This window comes from Tachypleus tridentatus, chromosome 10, assembly GCF_004210375.1.
Source record: "Tachypleus tridentatus isolate NWPU-2018 chromosome 10, ASM421037v1, whole genome shotgun sequence".
Taxonomy (NCBI): Eukaryota; Metazoa; Arthropoda; class Merostomata; order Xiphosura; family Limulidae; genus Tachypleus; species Tachypleus tridentatus.
Genome location: NC_134834.1, coordinates 58,745,991 through 58,763,495, shown reverse-complemented (window position 1 = coordinate 58,763,495; position 17,505 = coordinate 58,745,991). Strand labels below are relative to the sequence as shown.

At 33.8% G+C, this 17,505-nt stretch overlaps 2 non-coding genes across 2 annotated transcripts; both read right to left on the bottom strand.

Annotated features, from left to right (window-relative positions):
- Positions 1-554: 554 nt before the first annotated feature.
- On the bottom strand, positions 555-625 carry TRNAP-CGG (transfer RNA proline (anticodon CGG)). Its single transcript has one exon. It is a non-coding gene; the product is annotated as a tRNA-Pro (tRNA).
- A 14,773-nt stretch (positions 626-15,398) lies between these two features.
- On the bottom strand, positions 15,399-15,470 carry TRNAP-CGG (transfer RNA proline (anticodon CGG)). Its single transcript has one exon. It is a non-coding gene; the product is annotated as a tRNA-Pro (tRNA).
- Between the last annotated feature and the right edge of the window lie 2,035 nt (positions 15,471-17,505).

The window sequence follows — 17,505 nt, the reverse complement described above, 5'->3', positions numbered from 1 at the left end:
TTTTCGCTCCGACTACTTCACTTACGTTTCTTACTTTTCCGGCTGATTAGTTTGGGAAAATAGCCTCATCTGGGTAGAAACTGAGTGATGTGAAGCACATTCCCTTTCTTAATGATGGACTTTACCGTACTCAAATCAGCGAACTTCAAAATTTTTTCTAATCTGTTATGTACTCTCTGATTGTTTGGAAAAGCGCTTGGTCTTCGTTGCTAGTTTATCGTATCACTTTCTCAAAATAATATTTTTGAATCCATTATTATTTGTTAAATGCAGCATATTTAACTGAGAAGGTATGATCACGTGCACCGGTCAGTTTAAGGAGAAATATCTCTAGAAATATAGTAATAAAGAAAAATCGTTTTTTCGAAATAAATACAATGAAGTACTTCACCGTTACTGATTAATTTTGAGCCGACTTTATCCAACACATTATTGCATCTTTCAATTTCAGAAAGGTTGCATTCACTGCTCATTATATCTCTTTCGATATGAAAACGCACACTGTTCATTTGTAAATATTAGTATCTCATAGATCCTCTTGTTAAGAAAATTATGGGCTCGTCCGGGATTCGAACCCGGATCTCTCACACCCGAAGCGAGAATCATACCACTTGACCAACGAGCCTTGCGTTCTAATAATTTCTACTGAAGTACTAACTAACTAACTCTTTGTTGAGTGGATTGTGATTCTTGAAATATGTATGTCTACTGAAGTATGGCAGAAAAGTATTTTTTAAGCCAATCAGGATTAAATAAATTAGAACATATTCCCTCGAAATACTTTTAGATTTCCACAACACAGTCTATAATGCTACTTCTACGTAGTTCTATCTTTACATATAATATTCTTGTTTTTCGTCCAGTTTGTGAGTGATGTTATTAAATGGAAGGTTAACCAGTCAGCAACTTATTGTGTGGCTTCTGATAAACAATTGACTGTCACTTTTATAATGCACCACAGTTTTTGATACGTAGAATAAAACTCTAAACACTATGTGGCGATCGAATCTAAACAGATAAATGAGCTCATTTCTTACCGGGTTATTGCGTCGATATCGCGTACTTGTTGTTAATATTAGCTGTTGTGTGTCGAGAGGATCAGAACGTCAACATATCAACTGTAAACTCTGTTTTCCTTTGCCATAAACAAGTTCCTGCAAAAGTCTTTTTTTTACCTAGTTAGTTTCATGAGAGGAGGTATGATGAGATATAGCATGAGGTATGTCTTTGAACCGTGGCGGACAGAGCACAAATAGCCCCTTACGTAACTTTGTGCTTAACTACAAACAAGCAGTATAGAATCTATTATTTTATAACATAACCCAAAATGAAGTGCAGTTTGTTTTCGTCTCATTTACTTTTATTCAAAGCTATTCAAATATCTTCCACATGTTACCTCACCTTGTTTTCAACTGGATATATAAGGGAAGAAGTAGGTAGTCAACTATAATATATATGTTAACCGTCAACTTTTGGGTTAATCATAGAAGACCGAATAGTTTGATATTATTCTCACTTTTGTAACATATTTTTCTAAACTGTAAATAAATGGTAATCTTTAAAAACAATGTAATTTGTTCAAAATTATTTATTTAAATTTTATTTAAAATGTATTAAAAGACCTTTATTAGTTAAGAAAACCCCCCTAGTGGCACAGTGGTATGTTTGCGGACTCATAAAAACCGAGTTTCGATCCACCGTGGTGGGCAGAACACAGATAGCCCAGTGCGCTGATTTTCGCTTAACTCTAAACAAACAAAACAACACTTAAGAAAAATAGGATCAGAATTTAAAAATAAAAAAACTAATTTTCTAGTTAGCATATGTACACACAGAAACACGAAAAGTGAAAATTTTAGAAAAATGTTATCCTTTCCAAGACATTTCTTCTATTTCATGCATAAATGTGTAGTCGTTTGGCATTTACAAGTTTAAGTAATGTTTTTACTCAAGAAAGAATGACAGAGAAATACGGAAGGTAGAAACAACAACTGATATTTATCTGTTTATAAAGGAACTGGCTAGAAGAGAACGTGAATTCGTCTATTATATTACTTCAAACGTTTTAAAATGTTATGTTGGAAGATGCATCGGATGTTTTTTATCATTAGTTAGTAAGCTGCTTATCGAGAGTTTGAAGTTAATTTCCGGGACACACTGTTAGATGCGTTCCTTTTCGGCTAACTTTCAAGATACTTATCACAAGTTGAGGAAAAGAAAATTATGTGAATGTTTCACAATATGTTAATGAACACGGTCCCTCTTTGGAAGATACTTACGAAAAGGCTTTCTTATTAATATATACATTATGAGTAATATGATTCCAGAAATATTTGCTTCTCTTACCTGCAATTCAATGCAGTAAGTTATCATTTACTATATTATATTTATCTGGTAAAGCTTTATGTCCAGATGTAAAAATTCGTTTTTCATTTTCGTTATTTTAATTTGAAAACAACTTCTTATTCTCTATTTTGAAATATTAATTTTCTTATATCCTATTTTCGCCATAATCCTCGTCGGTATTAATAAATCCTTATGTCAATGTTGCAAGTCTTATAAAAGCGGAAATACAAAACTTTTTTAATATGTTTAAGGTCTGCTGATATCTGCGTTCACATAACTAGCTGCAGAAATCGAAAGGCAGTAGGAGGTTGGACGTTTAAGCACTCAATTCTTAACTTCTTTCGATTCTCCGTGGCTGCTATGTGGTTCGACATCTACTTTTGGTCATATCTAGTGGGTGACACCTCTCCAACCCCTTTGAGAGATACTATCACAGACACATTCCATTATGATTTAATGGTAATAAAAGAAACAGCTAGTCGTTCATATTTTATTGATTTTACGTGTCGTAATAAGCGTCTTGATTTTGACTTCTCTTAAAGTAATTAGTTTTAAATGAGGGTGATTTGCCTACCAATTTATATCTGATGGAATATAAAGTCCTAAAATTATTAATTGATTTTTATATACATACAGTACTTAAATTATTGAATTTATGCCCTTTTTCTAAATATTGGGTAATCCCATTAGTAATGTCCGAAAATTTAATACAAAAAGTGCATCATCATTTCTGTCTTTGTAGAAGACTTTAATGACTAAAATATGTAGTAGGACATATATAAAAATGTTCAGACAAATAAAAGAAACTGAGCCAACTCCACTTTTTTCAGATCATTAATCAAATAAACCCATATGAAGATGGATGTGTCTGAGGAGCATATTAGGCATGTAACGCTTTATGAGTTTAAAAAAGGTAAAAGTGCAGCAGAAACTACACGAAACATTCAAGGTGTTTACGGTGCGGAGTCTCTCAATGAAAGAAAATGTCGAAGGCGGTTTCAGAAGTTCAGACTACAGCTTAAGTAATGTGCCTCGTTCAGGTGGTTCTGTTGAGCTTAATGATGATTTGCTGCTGACTTTACTTGAAGATTGTGCTTTACAGTTGAAAAACTAGCATAGAAGCTTAATTCAACACATTTAACAGTTCACCATCATCTTCAACAGCTTGGAAAGATGTCAAACTTTGGAAGATGGGTCCCCAAAGATTTTACAGAAGCCATCCTCAGAGCAACTTTTCTGCACTCTCGTGAACGTTAACTTACATTTATTGGACAGGTTAGCGACTAGAGATGAAAAATAGATATTTTATAAAAATGTTAAGCGCCGCAGACAATGACTCAGTGGAGGTAAACTGGCTAAAGCACAGCGCAAAATAGATCTTCACCATAGGATAGTCTTGTTAAGTATTTGCTGGGATATTTTTGGTGTGATCCACTTTGAGTTATTGCCATTCAATGCAACGATTACATCAGACTTCTATTGTCAACAGTTAGAGCGCTTGAATGTTGCACTGAAAGTAAAGAGACCTACTTTGATCAATCATAAAGGTGTTGTGTTACATCAGGATAATGCACGGCCCCATACAGCAAGGATCACATGTGCCAGACTAGGAAAAACTTCCACAACCTGTTTTCCGAAGTTTGCAGATCTATATTGATTGGAAAGAGCTTGGAACACATGGAGATGTCAAAACTACTCTCTCTAATTTCTTTTCCTCCAAACCCCAAGAATTTTGTAGAAGTCGCATTCTGAAGCTTGCTAATCTTTGGCAGGAAGTAATTAATAATAATGTAACATTCATTATTAATTAAATAACAGCAAAAGCGTTTAAATATTTTCTCTGTTTTGAAACCTAAAACTGGACATTACTTAATAGATGATCTGATATATAGTTGTTTACCAATGTACTTAAAAATTATCATTTTTAGTCACCTACAAATTACTTTCTCTCTCTAAAGAGAACAGACAATTCACTGTGAATTAATGAAGTTGTATTATAAACGTGATTGAATAAAATGTGATAAACATATTTAAACCTTGTTCTAAGCCAAGAATAAAAACGACGGTTTCCTCGTATAAAACGAATTGCTTTTGTGTTGTTGTTATTTCTGTTTACGTTATTTAAGGGGTATTTGCACGTAATCTTCCCAAGTTTCGTATTGACGGATACCAGTAAAACTGTAGCTTGTTAACAGCACCCACGTCCAGCTCTAGGGCTAAGTTTAGATGTCTAAGTAGTAGGAATGCATTGTGACTATCTTAGCATACCTACTAGAAATATTGTTTCATTTACAATAGCTTAAATTAAATATTGATATCTGAAAACCTACTCTCTGCTGTTCTTATAACACCACATAATATAGATATACTACATTCAAAAACAGGAAGGAAGAAATTTCAGAAAAAATAAATTAATCATCTAGTACAAATATATATATCAATAAACACAAATTAGGTGTGTTAGAAGAAGAGATGTATGTTATTTCACACCAAACATATGGTTGATTGGCATTTAGAAGTTCACGTCTCATTTGTACTCAACAAACAACGTTAGATAAGTATGCCCAGTAGAAAAGGAATTTATATACTAATTTGCTGGTATAAAACGTAGAAATGTTATGATACTAAGATCAAAGTTTATTTAGATGAAAAGGACGTATTCTTTTGTCAGCTAACTATCTGTATATTTAATATTTAAAATTTCAATCTTCGAACAAGCTGTTAACATGTTTCGTGTTTTCAGCTGTTTGTAACAGTATTGTTATTGCTGCTATTCGACTACTTGTAACTAAACTTTCTGTAAAGCCAAAAAGATAATTTTCTTATATATAACTATAGTCACAGAAGTGATTTTTTTTATCGTATTTAAATTTTTCGCGAAGTAATTATTTAATCCTAGTAAAGGCATTTTAGAAAATGTTGGAAAGGGTTTATTTTAAAAATGTGAGTAAATACGAAATTACTTGTCAGCAGTTGAGGAAAAAAAAATTAAATCATTCATGATGTTGTAATGACGAAATTAACTTTGAAATATACTTCGGAAGTTACCTTTCTTCCTTTATTAGGTTATCACGTAACGCGAAGATGGCTCGTAACAGGTATCACAAAACCGTAATAGAAAGTGCGGGCAAAAAGCAGCTTATACATCAAAGATTTAGTTCACACAATGCTTTAAAACTTCTACTACTGACTGCTAAGGGTATATATTTTATTGTGAGTCTAACACAACAAGTTCTGGTATAATACATCAAACCATTTTGTAGAATACTAAATAAGGTAGTATTATGGTCCCTTCAATATTGGAAAGTTAATTTGAATTTATGCAGTTTACATAAGGTAAAATAAATTATAATCCTCCTGCAAAAGGAAGGTATTATTCATTATTGCTATAATTTTTAAGATTGTTGTTGTTCCTTTAAAAAGCTTAAGTGCAGGGTGAAAAAAGAATTTCCAGCCAATGAAAAATAAATGTAAGATTACTGTAACACGTTGCCAGCTATTTCAAGTATCGGTGATCTGGAATGGTTATTCCGCGTGACTTCCGCGTGTAGAACTTGTTCGCTAAAGTGGTTATAATCGTGAACAAAAGCACTGAATTTTTTCTGATAATATACCTTGTTAACACACAGTTTGTAATACTTTATGAATAGATATAAATATACCTCATTCATTTTCATTAGAAATATAAAAAAAGCAATGAGCATAAGAGATGGTGCTCTATTTCACAATAAAAAATGATAGAATGTGTAATACGTCCGTTTGAATCTGCACCCACAACTTTTCACCTCATATGGAAGGATCATTCTCTTAAAACAGAAAGACTTTTTATTACGTTAACATTAAACAAACATAACATGAAATATTTTTATTTCGTACCATTGATTCAAGTATTCACGATAAGATCAATCAGAGCATGGTAAGGAATGAGTTAAGTAGTTCTTTCTATGTTCACTATCTCTGACAACAATATACTATATGTACAAATAACAACAAAATGTATTTGGGTGGAAGAGTTTCTATTTAGCCGCTTTATATCCTGATATCCAGAAATTATGCTTTTACGATATTACAAAATACTTTTAGTACTATAAATATTTTTGAAGAAGAAAACGTTACCCAGTTTAAGCGGCATCGCGAAACAAATGCCGATCTTTCGCATTAAAGTTTGTTTGTTTTGAATTTCGCGAAAAAGCTACTTGAGGGCTATCTGCGCTAGCCGTCCCTAATTTAGCAGTGTAAGACTAGAGGTAAGGCAGCTTGTAATCGCCACCCACGGCCAGCTCTTGGGCTACTCTTTTACCAACGAATAGATTTCGCATTAAAGAACATGGCTTGCTAAACACTATACGACGTCGAAGCTTTAATAGTTTGAAATGATCAGCTTCAATAGTTATCAAAATATATGCGGCGCTCAAGTTGAAATTATTTGTATTAGTAGTTATGTTTTGAAAGGTAATATTTATGTCAATACTAGTTGGTTATTGTATTTATCAACTGCGTGGAGGGTGAGCGTTAGAAAAGTGGAAACCACGTAGAGTACTTTTACCACAATTTTATCTTCAGTAACTACCATTAAGATCACAATTTTTTGAGATATAAGTAATGATTATTTTTGTTATTCATCAATCTTGTGGCTGATGTTATTAAAAAGAAGGTTAGTGTCCGCCTACTCATAAATGATTGACTGTCAATTTTACAACGCACCCCACATTTCGATACGTAGCATGATTGTTTTTTGTTTGCTGTTTTAGAATTTCGCACAAAGCTACTCGAGGGCTATCTGTGCTAGCCGTCCTTAATTAAGCAGTGTAAGACTAGAGGGAAGGCAGCTAGTCATCACCTCCCACCGCCAACTCTTGGGCTACTCTTTTACCAACGAATAGCGGGATTGACAATCACATTATAACGTCCCCACGGCTGAAAGGGCGAGCATCTTTGGCGCGACCGGAATGCGAACCCGCGACCCTCAGATTACAGGTCGCACGGTTTAACACGCTTTGCCATGCCGGGCTTAGGTTATCGTGAAAGGGAATAAGAGCCAAGTACATGAACCCATAACGTTTTCGCTCACTACTTCACTTCCGTTTCTTACTTTTCCGGCTGATTAGTTTGGGAAAATAGCCTCATCTGGGTAGAAACTGAGTGATGTGAAGCACATTCCCTTTCTTAATGATGGACTTTACCGTACTCAAATTAGCGACCTTCAAATTTTTTTCTAATCTGTTATGTACTCTCTGATTGTTTGGAAAAGCGCTTGGTCTTCGTTGCTAGTTTATCGTATCACTTTCTCAAAATAATATTTTTAAATCCATTATTATTTGTTAAATGGAGCATATTTAACTGAGAAGGTATGATCACGTGCACCGGTTAGTTTAAGGAGAAATATCTCTAGAAATATAGTAATAAAGAAAAATCGTTTTTTTCGAAATAAATACAATGAAGTACTTCACCGTTACTGATTAATTATGAGCCGACTTTATCCAACACATTATTGCATCTTTCAATTTCAGAAAGGTTGCATTCACTGCTCATTATATCTCTTTCGATATGAAAACGCACACTGTTCATTTGTAAATATTAGTATCTCATAGACCCTCTTGTTAAGAAAATAATGGGCTCGTCCGGGATTCGAACCCGAGATCTCTCACACCCGAAGCGAGAATCATACCACTTGAAGCGAGAATCATACCACTTGACCAACGAGCCTTGCGTTCTAATAATTTCTACTGAAGTACTAACTAACTAACTCTTTGTTGAGTGGATTGTGATTCTTGAAATATGTATGTCTACTGAAGTATGGCAGAAAAGTATTTTTTAAGCCAATCAGGATTAAATAAATTAGAACATATTCCCTCGAAATACTTTTAGATTTCCACAACACAGGCTATAATGCTACTTCTACGTAGTTCTATCTTTACATATAATATTCTTGTTTTTCGTCCAGTTTGTGACTGATGTTATTAAATGGAAGGTTAACCAGTCAGCAACTTATTGTGTGGCTTCTGATAAACAATTGACTGTCACTTTTATAATGCACCACAGTTTTTGATACGTAGAATAAAACTCTAAACACTATGTGGCGATCGAATCTAAACAGATAAATGAGCTCATTTCTTACCGGGTTATTGCGTCGATATCGCGTACTTGTTGTTAATATTAGCTGTTGTGTGTCGAGAGGATCAGAACGTCAACATATCAACTGTAAACTCTGTTTTCCTTTGCCATAAACAAGTTCCTGCAAAAGTCTTTTTTTTTACCTAGTTAGTTTCATGAGAGGAGGTATGATGAGATATAGCATGAGGTATGTCTTTGAACCGTGGCGGACAGAGCACAAATAGCCCCTTACGTAACTTTGTGCTTAACTACAAACAAGCAGTATAGAATCTATTATTTTATAACATAACCCAAAATGAAGTGCAGTTTGTTTTCGTCTCATTTACTTTTTATTCAAAGCTATTCAAATATCTTCCACATGTTACCTCACCTTGTTTTCAACTGGATATATAAGGGAAGAAGTAGGTAGTCAACTATAATATATATGTTAACCGTCAACTTTTGGGTTAATCATAGAAGACCGAATAGTTTGATATTATTCTCACTTTTGTAACATATTTTTCTAAACTGTAAATAAATGGTAATCTTTAAAAACAATGTAATTTGTTCAAAATTATTTATTTAAATTTTATTTAAAATGTATTAAAAGACCTTTATTAGTTAAGAAAAGCCCCCTAGTGGCACAGTGGTATGTTTGCGGACTCATAAAAACCGAGTTTCGATCCACCGTGGTGGGCAGAACACAGATAGCCCAGTGCGCTGATTTTCGCTTAACTCTAAACAAACAAAAACAACACTTAAGAAAAATAGGATCAGAATTTAAAAATAAAAAACTAATTTTCTAGTTAGCATATGTACACACAGAAACACGAAAAGTGGAAATTTTAGAAAAATGTTATCCTTTCCAAGACATTTCTTCTATTTCATGCATAAATGTGTAGTCGTTTGGCATTTACAAGTTTAAGTAATGTTTTTACTCAAGAAAGAATGACAGAGAAATACGGAAGGTAGAAACAACAACTGATATTTATCTGTTTATAAAGGAACTGGCTAGAAGAGAACGTGAATTCGTCTATTATATTACTTCAAACGTTTTTAAAATGTTATGTTGGAAGATGCATCGGATGTTTTCTTATCATTAGTTAGTAAGCTGCTTATCGAGAGTTTGAAGTTAATTTCCGGGACACACTGTTAGATGCGTTCCTTTTCGGCTAACTTTCAAGATACTTATCACAAGTTGAGGAAAAGAAAATTATGTGAATGTTTCACAATATGTTAATGAACACGGTCCCTCTTTGGAAGATACTTACGAAAAGGCTTTCTTATTAATATTTACATTATGAGTAATATGATTCCAGAAATATTTGCTTCTCTTACCTGCAATTCAATGCAGTAAGTTATCATTTACTATATTATATTTATCTGGTAAAGCTTTATGTCCAGATGTAAAAATTCGTTTTTCATTTTCGTTATTTTAATTTGAAAACAACTTCTTATTCTCTATTTTGAAATATTAATTTTCTTATATCCTATTTTCGCCATAATCCTCGTCGGTATTAATAAATCCTTATGTCAATGTTGCAAGTCTTATAAAAGCGGAAATACAAGACTTTTTTAATATGTTTAAGGTCTGCTGATATCTGCGTTCACATAACTAGCTGCAGAAATCGAAAGGCAGTAGGAGGTTGGACGTTTAAGCACTCAATTCTTAACTTCTTTCGATTCTCCGTGGCTGCTATGTGGTTCGACATCTACTTTTGGTCATATCTAGTGGGTGACACCTCTCCAACCCCTTTGAGAGATACTATCACAGACACATTCCATTATGATTTAATGGTAATAAAAGAAACAGCTAGTCGTTCATATTTTATTGATTTTACGTGTCGTAATAAGCGTCTTGATTTTGACTTCTCTTAAAGTAATTAGTTTTAAATGAGGGTGATTTGCCTACCAATTTATATCTGATGGAATATAAAGTCCTAAAATTATTAATTGATTTTTATATACATACAGTACTTAAATTATTGAATTTATGCCCTTTTTCTAAATATTGGGTAATCCCATTAGTAATGTCCGAAAATTTAATACAAAAAGTGCATCATCATTTCTGTCTTTGTAGAAGACTTTAATGACTAAAATATGTAGTAGGACATGTATAAAAATGTTCAGACAAATAAAAGAAACTGAGCCAACTCCACTTTTTCAGATCATTAATCAAATAAACCCATATGAAGATGGATGTGTCTGAGGAGCATATTAGGCATGTAACGCTTTATGAGTTTAAAAAAGGTAAAAGTGCAGCAGAAACTACACGAAACATTCAAGGTGTTTACGGTGCGGAGTCTCTCAATGAAAGAAAATGTCGAAGGCGGTTTCAGAAGTTCAGACTACAGCTTAAGTAATGTGCCTCGTTCAGGTGGTTCTGTTGAGCTTAATGATGATTTGCTGCTGACTTTACTTGAAGATTGTGCTTTACAGTTGAAAAACTAGCATAGAAGCTTAATTCAACACATTTAACAGTTCACCATCATCTGCAACAGCTTGGAAAGATGTCAAACTTTGGAAGATGGGTCCCCAAAGATTTTACAGAAGCCATCCTCAGAGCAACTTTTCTGCACTCTCGTGAACGTTAACTTACATTTATTGGACAGGTTAGCGACTGGAGATGAAAAATAGATATTTTATAAAAATGTTAAGCGCCGCAGACAATGACTCAGTGGAGGTAAACTGGCTAAAGCACAGCGCAAAATAGATCTCCACCATAGGATAGTCTTGTTAAGTATTTGCTGGGATATTTTTGGTGTGATCCACTTTGAGTTATTGCCATTCAATGCAACGATTACATCAGACTTCTATTGTCAACAGTTAGAGCGCTTGAATGTTGCACTGAAAGTAAAGAGACCTACTTTGATCAATCATAAAGGTGTTGTGTTACATCAGGATAATGCACGGCCCCATACAGCAAGGATCACATGTGCCAGACTAGGAAAAACTTCCACAACCTGTTTTCCGAAGTTTGCAGATCTATATTGATTGGAAAGAGCTTGGAACACATGGAGATGTCAAAACTACTCTCTCTAATTTCTTTTCCTCCAAACCCCAAGAATTTTGTAGAAGTCGCATTCTGAAGCTTGCTAATCTTTGGCAGGAAGTAATTAATAATAATGTAACATTCATTATTAATTAAATAACAGCAAAAGCGTTTAAATATTTTCTCTGTTTTGGAACCTAAAACTGGACATTACTAAATAGATTATCTGATATATAGTTGTTTACCAATGTACTTAAAAATTATCATTTTTAGTCTCCTATAAATTACTTTCTCTCTCTAAAGAGAACAGACAATTCACTGTGAATTAATGAAGTTGTATTATAAACGTGATTGAATAAAATGTGATAAACATATTTAAACCTTGTTCTAAGCCAAGAATAAAAACGACGGTTTCCTCGTATAAAACAATTGCTTTTGTGTTGTTGTTATTTCTGTTTACGTTATTTAAGGGGTATTTGCACGTAATCTTCCCAAGTTTCGTATTGACGGATACCAGTAAAACTGTAGCTTGTTAACAGCACCCACGTCCAGCTCTAGGGCTAAGTTTAGATGTCTAAGTAGTAGGAATGCATTGTGACTATCTTAGCATACCTACTAGAAATATTGTTTCATTTACAATAGCTTAAATTAAATATTGATATCTGAAAACCTACTCTCTGCTGTTCTTATAACACCACATAATATAGATATACTACATTCAAAAACAGGAAGGAAGAAATTTCAGAAAAAAATAAATTAATCATCTAGTACAAATATATATATCAATAAACACAAATTAGGTGTGTTAGAAGAAGAGATGTATGTTATTTCACACCAAACATATGGTTGATTGGCATTTAGAAGTTCACGTCTCATTTGTACTCAACAAACAACGTTAGATAAGTATGCCCAGTAGAAAAGGAATTTATATACTAATTTGCTGGTATAAAACGTAGAAATGTTATGATACTAAGATCAAAGTTTATTTAGATGAAAAGGACGTATTCTTTTGTCAGCTAACTATCTGTATATTTAATATTTAAAATTTCAATCTTCGAACAAGCTGTTAAACATGTTTCGTGTTTTCAGCTGTTTGTAACAGTATTGTTATTGCTGCTATTCGACTACTTGTAACTAAACTTTCTGTGAAGCCAAAAAGATAATTTTCTTATATATAACTATAGTCACAGAAGTGATTTTTTTTAGCGTATTTAAATTTTTCGCGAAGTAATTCTTTAATCCTAGTAAAGGCATTTTAGAAAATATTGGAAAGGGTTTATTTTAAAAATGTGAGTAAATACGAAATTACTTGTCAGCAGTTGAGGAAAAAAAAATTAAATCATTCATGATGTTGTAATGACGAAATTAACTTTCAAATATACTTCGGAAGTTACCTTTCTTCTTTTATTAGCTTATCACGCAACGCGAAGATGGCTCGTAACAGGGATCACAAAACCGTAATAGAAAGTTCGGGCAAAAAGCACCTTATACATCAAAGATTTAGTTCAAACAATGCTTTCAAACTTCTACTACTGACTGCTAAGGGTATATATTTTATTGTGAGTCTAACACAACAAGTTCTGGTATATTGCATCAAACCATTTTGTAGAATACTAAATAAGGTAGTATTATGGTCCCTCCAATATTGGAAAGTTAATTTGAATTTCTGCAGTTTACATAAGGTAAAATAAATTATAATCCTCGTGCAAAAGGAAGGTATTATTCATTATTGCTATAATTTTTTTAAGATTGTTGTTGTTCCTTTAAAAAAGCTTAAGTACAGGGTGAAAAAAGAATTTCAAGCCAATGAAAAATAAACGTAAGATTACTGTAACACGTTGCCAGCTATTTCAAGTATCGGTGATCTGGAATGGTTATTCCGCGTGACTCCCGCGTGTAGAACTTGTTCGCTAAAGTGGTTATAATCGTGAACAAAAGCACTGAATTTTTTCTGATAATATACCTTGTTAACACGCAGTTTGTAATACTTTATGAATAGATATAAATATACGTCATTCATTTTCATTAGAAATATAAAAAAAAGCAATGAGCATAAGAGATGGTGCTCTATTTCACAATAAAAAATGATAGAATGTGTAATACGTCCGTTTGAATCTGCACCAACAACTTTTCACCTCATATGGAAGGATCATTCTCTTAAACCAGAAAGACTTTTTATTACGTTAACATAAAACAAACATAATATGAAATATTTTTATTTCGTACCATTGATTCAAGTATTCACGATAAGATCAATCAGAGCATGGTAAGGAATGAGTTAAGTAGTTCTTTCTGTGTTCACTATCTCTGACAACAATATACTATATGTACAAATAACAACAAAATGTATTTGGGTGGAAGAGTTTCTATTTAACCGCTTTATATCCTGATATCCAGAAATTAGGCTATAACGATATTACAAAATACTTTTAGTACTATAAATATTTTTGAAGAAGAAAACGCTACCCAGTTTAAGCGGCATCGCGAAACAAATGCCGATCTTTCGCATTAAAGTTTGTTTGTTTTGAATTTCGCGAAAAAGCTACTTGAGGGCTATCTGCGCTAGCCGTCCCTAATTTAGCAGTGTAAGACTAGAGGTAAGGCAGCTTGTAATCGCCACCCACGGCCAGCTCTTGGGCTACTCTTTTTACCAACGAATAGATTTCGCATTAAAGAACATGGCTTGCTAAACACTATACGACGTCGAAGCTTTAATAGTTTGAAATGATCAGCTTCAATAGTTATCAAAATATATGCGGCGCTCAAGTTGAAATTATTTGTATTAGTAGTTATGTTTTTGAAAGGTAATATTTATGTCAATACTAGTTGGTTATTGTATTTATCAACTGCGTGGAGGGGGTGAGCGTTAGAAAAGTGGAAACCACGTAGAGTACTTTTACCACAATTTTATCTTCAGTAACTACCATTAAGATCACAATTTTTTGAGATATAAGTAATGATTATTTTTGTTATTCATCAATCTTGTGGCTGATGTTATTAAAAAGAAGGTTAGTGTCCGCCTACTCATAAATGATTGACTGTCAATTTTACAACGCACCCTACATTTCGATACGTAGCATGATTGTTTTTTGTTTGCTGTTTTAGAATTTCGCACAAAGCTACTCGAGGGCTATCTGTGCTAGCCGTCCTTAATTAAGCAGTGTAAGACTAGAGGGAAGGCAGCTAGTCATCACCTCCCACCGCCAACTCTTGGGCTACTCTTTTACCAACGAATAGCGGGATTGACAATCACATTATAACGTCCCCACGGCTGAAAGGGCGAGCATCTTTGGCGCGACCGGAATGCGAACCCGCGACCCTCAGATTACAGGTCGCACGGTTTAACACGCTTTGCCATGCCGGGCTTAGGTTATCGTGAATGGGAATAAGAGCCAAGTACATGAACCCATAACGTTTTCGCTCACTACTTCACTTCCGTTTCTTACTTTTCCGGCTGATTAGTTTGGGAAAATAGCCTCATCTGGGTAGAAACTGAGTGATGTGAAGCACATTCCCTTTCTTAATGATGGACTTTACCGTACTCAAATTAGCGACCTTCAAATTTTTTTCTAATCTGTTATGTACTCTCTGATTGTTTGGAAAAGCGCTTGGTCTTCGTTGCTAGTTTATCGTATCACTTTCTCAAAATAATATTTTTAAATCCATTATTATTTGTTAAATGGAGCATATTTAACTGAGAAGGTATGATCACGTGCACCGGTTAGTTTAAGGAGAAATATCTCTAGAAATATAGTAATAAAGAAAAATCGTTTTTTTCGAAATAAATACAATGAAGTACTTCACCGTTACTGATTAATTATGAGCCGACTTTATCCAACACATTATTGCATCTTTCAATTTCAGAAAGGTTGCATTCACTGCTCATTATATCTCTTTCGATATGAAAACGCACACTGTTCATTTGTAAATATTAGTATCTCATAGATCCTCTTGTTAAGAAAATAATGGGCTCGTCCGGGATTCGAACCCGGGATCTCTCACACCCGAAGCGAGAATCATACCACTTGACCAACGAGCCTTGCGTTCTAATAATTTCTACTGAAGTACTAACTAACTAACGTGGCAGGGGTTAAGTTTAGAGAGAGAGAAATCAGAAGAGTTCTCTCTCCAACTAGGGTGTTCAGGAACTTTGTTGTTCCTCTTCGTCCCCTTTCGTGGATTGTTATTAAGATTAAGTGGTGGTTTTTTATTATTATTATTATTTTAATAAATTAATTATCGTTATTATTCTTGACTTTTTGGGTGGAGAATGTCTCACTAAATGTTCTTTTGGGTGGAGGCAAAGGCAGCAGTGGAAAGAAAGGCCGGGACCTGTCCCGAAAGGAAAAAGTTGGGCAGATGTGAACATGAATGTAATTCATTCAAATTCAGATTAAATCAAACGGCCTGATTCTGGGTCTGGCAAAAAGGTTGCCTAGGCTGGGATCTAGAAATCCAATGCCTGAAGAATTTGATGTGGGGGGAAACGGGAGTGCCCCGAGAAAACCCACTTTCACACGACAGGCGCCGAAAGTTTTGTCTGTCGTGTGCCCTGTACCTGAAAAAAAAGGAATTCATGTTAATAACATAGATTTTATTTATTTAGATTCTTTGTTGAGTGGATTGTGATTCTTGAAATATGTATGTCTACTGAAGTATGGCGGAAAAGTATTTTAAAGCCAATCAGGATTAAATAAATTAGAACATATTCCCTCGAAATACTTTTAGATTTCCACAACACAGGCTATAATGCTACTTCTACGTAGTTCTATCTTTACATATAATATTCTTGTTTTTCGTCCAGTTTGTGACTGATGTTATTAAATGGAAGGTTAACCAGTCAGCAACTTATTGTGTGACTTCTGATAAACAATTGACTGTCACTTTTATAATGCACCACAGTTTTTGATACGTAGAATAAAACTCTAAACACTATGTGGCGATCGAATCTAAACAGATAAATGAGCTCATTTCTTATCAGGTTATTGCGTCGATATCGCGTACTTGTTGTTAATATTAGCTGTTGTGTATCGAGAGGATCAGAACGTCAACATATCAACTGTAAACTCTGTTTTCCTTTGCCATAAACAAGTTCCTGTAAAAGTCTTTTTCTTTTTACCTAGTTAGTTTCATGAGAGGAGGTATGATGAGATATAGCATGAGGTATGTCTTTGAACCGTGGCGGACAGAGCACAAATAGCCCCTTACGTAACTTTGTGCTTAACTACAAACAAGCAGTATAGAATCTATTATTTTATAACATAACCCAAAATGAAGTGCAGTTTGTTTTCGTCTCATTTACTTTCTATTCAAAGCTATTCAAATATCTTCCACATGTTACCTCACCTTGTTTTCAACTGGATATATAAGGGAAAAAGTAGGTAGTCAACTATAATATATATGTTAACCGTCAACTCTTGGGTTAATCATAGAAGACCGAATAGTTTGATATTATTCTCACTTTTGTAACATATTTTTCTAAACTGTAAATAAATGGTCATCTTTAAAAACAATGTAATTTGTTTAAAATTATTTATTTAAATTTTATTTAAAATGTATTAAAAGACCTTTATTAGTTAAGAAAACCCCCCTAGTGGCACAGTGGTATGTTTGCGGACTCATAAAAACCGAGTTTCGATCCACCGTGGTGGGCAGAACACAGATAGCCCAGTGTGCTGATTTTTGCTTAACTCTAAACAAACAAAAACAACACTTAAGAAAAATAGGATCAGAATTTAAAAATAAAAAAACTAATTTTCTAGTTAGCATATGTACACACAGAAACACGAAAAGTGGACATTTTTTGAAAAATGTTATCCTTTCCAAGACATTTCTTCTATTTCATGCATAAATGTGTAGTCGTTTGGCATTTACAAGTTTAAGTAATGTTTTTACTCAAGAAAGAATGACAGAGAAATACGGAAGGTAGAAACAACAACTGAAATTTATCTGTTTATAAAGGAACTGGCTAGAAGAGAACGTGAATTCGTCTATTATATTACTTCAAACGTTTTTAAAATGTTATGTTGGAAGATGCATCGGATGTTTTCTTATCATTAGTTAGTAAGCTGCTT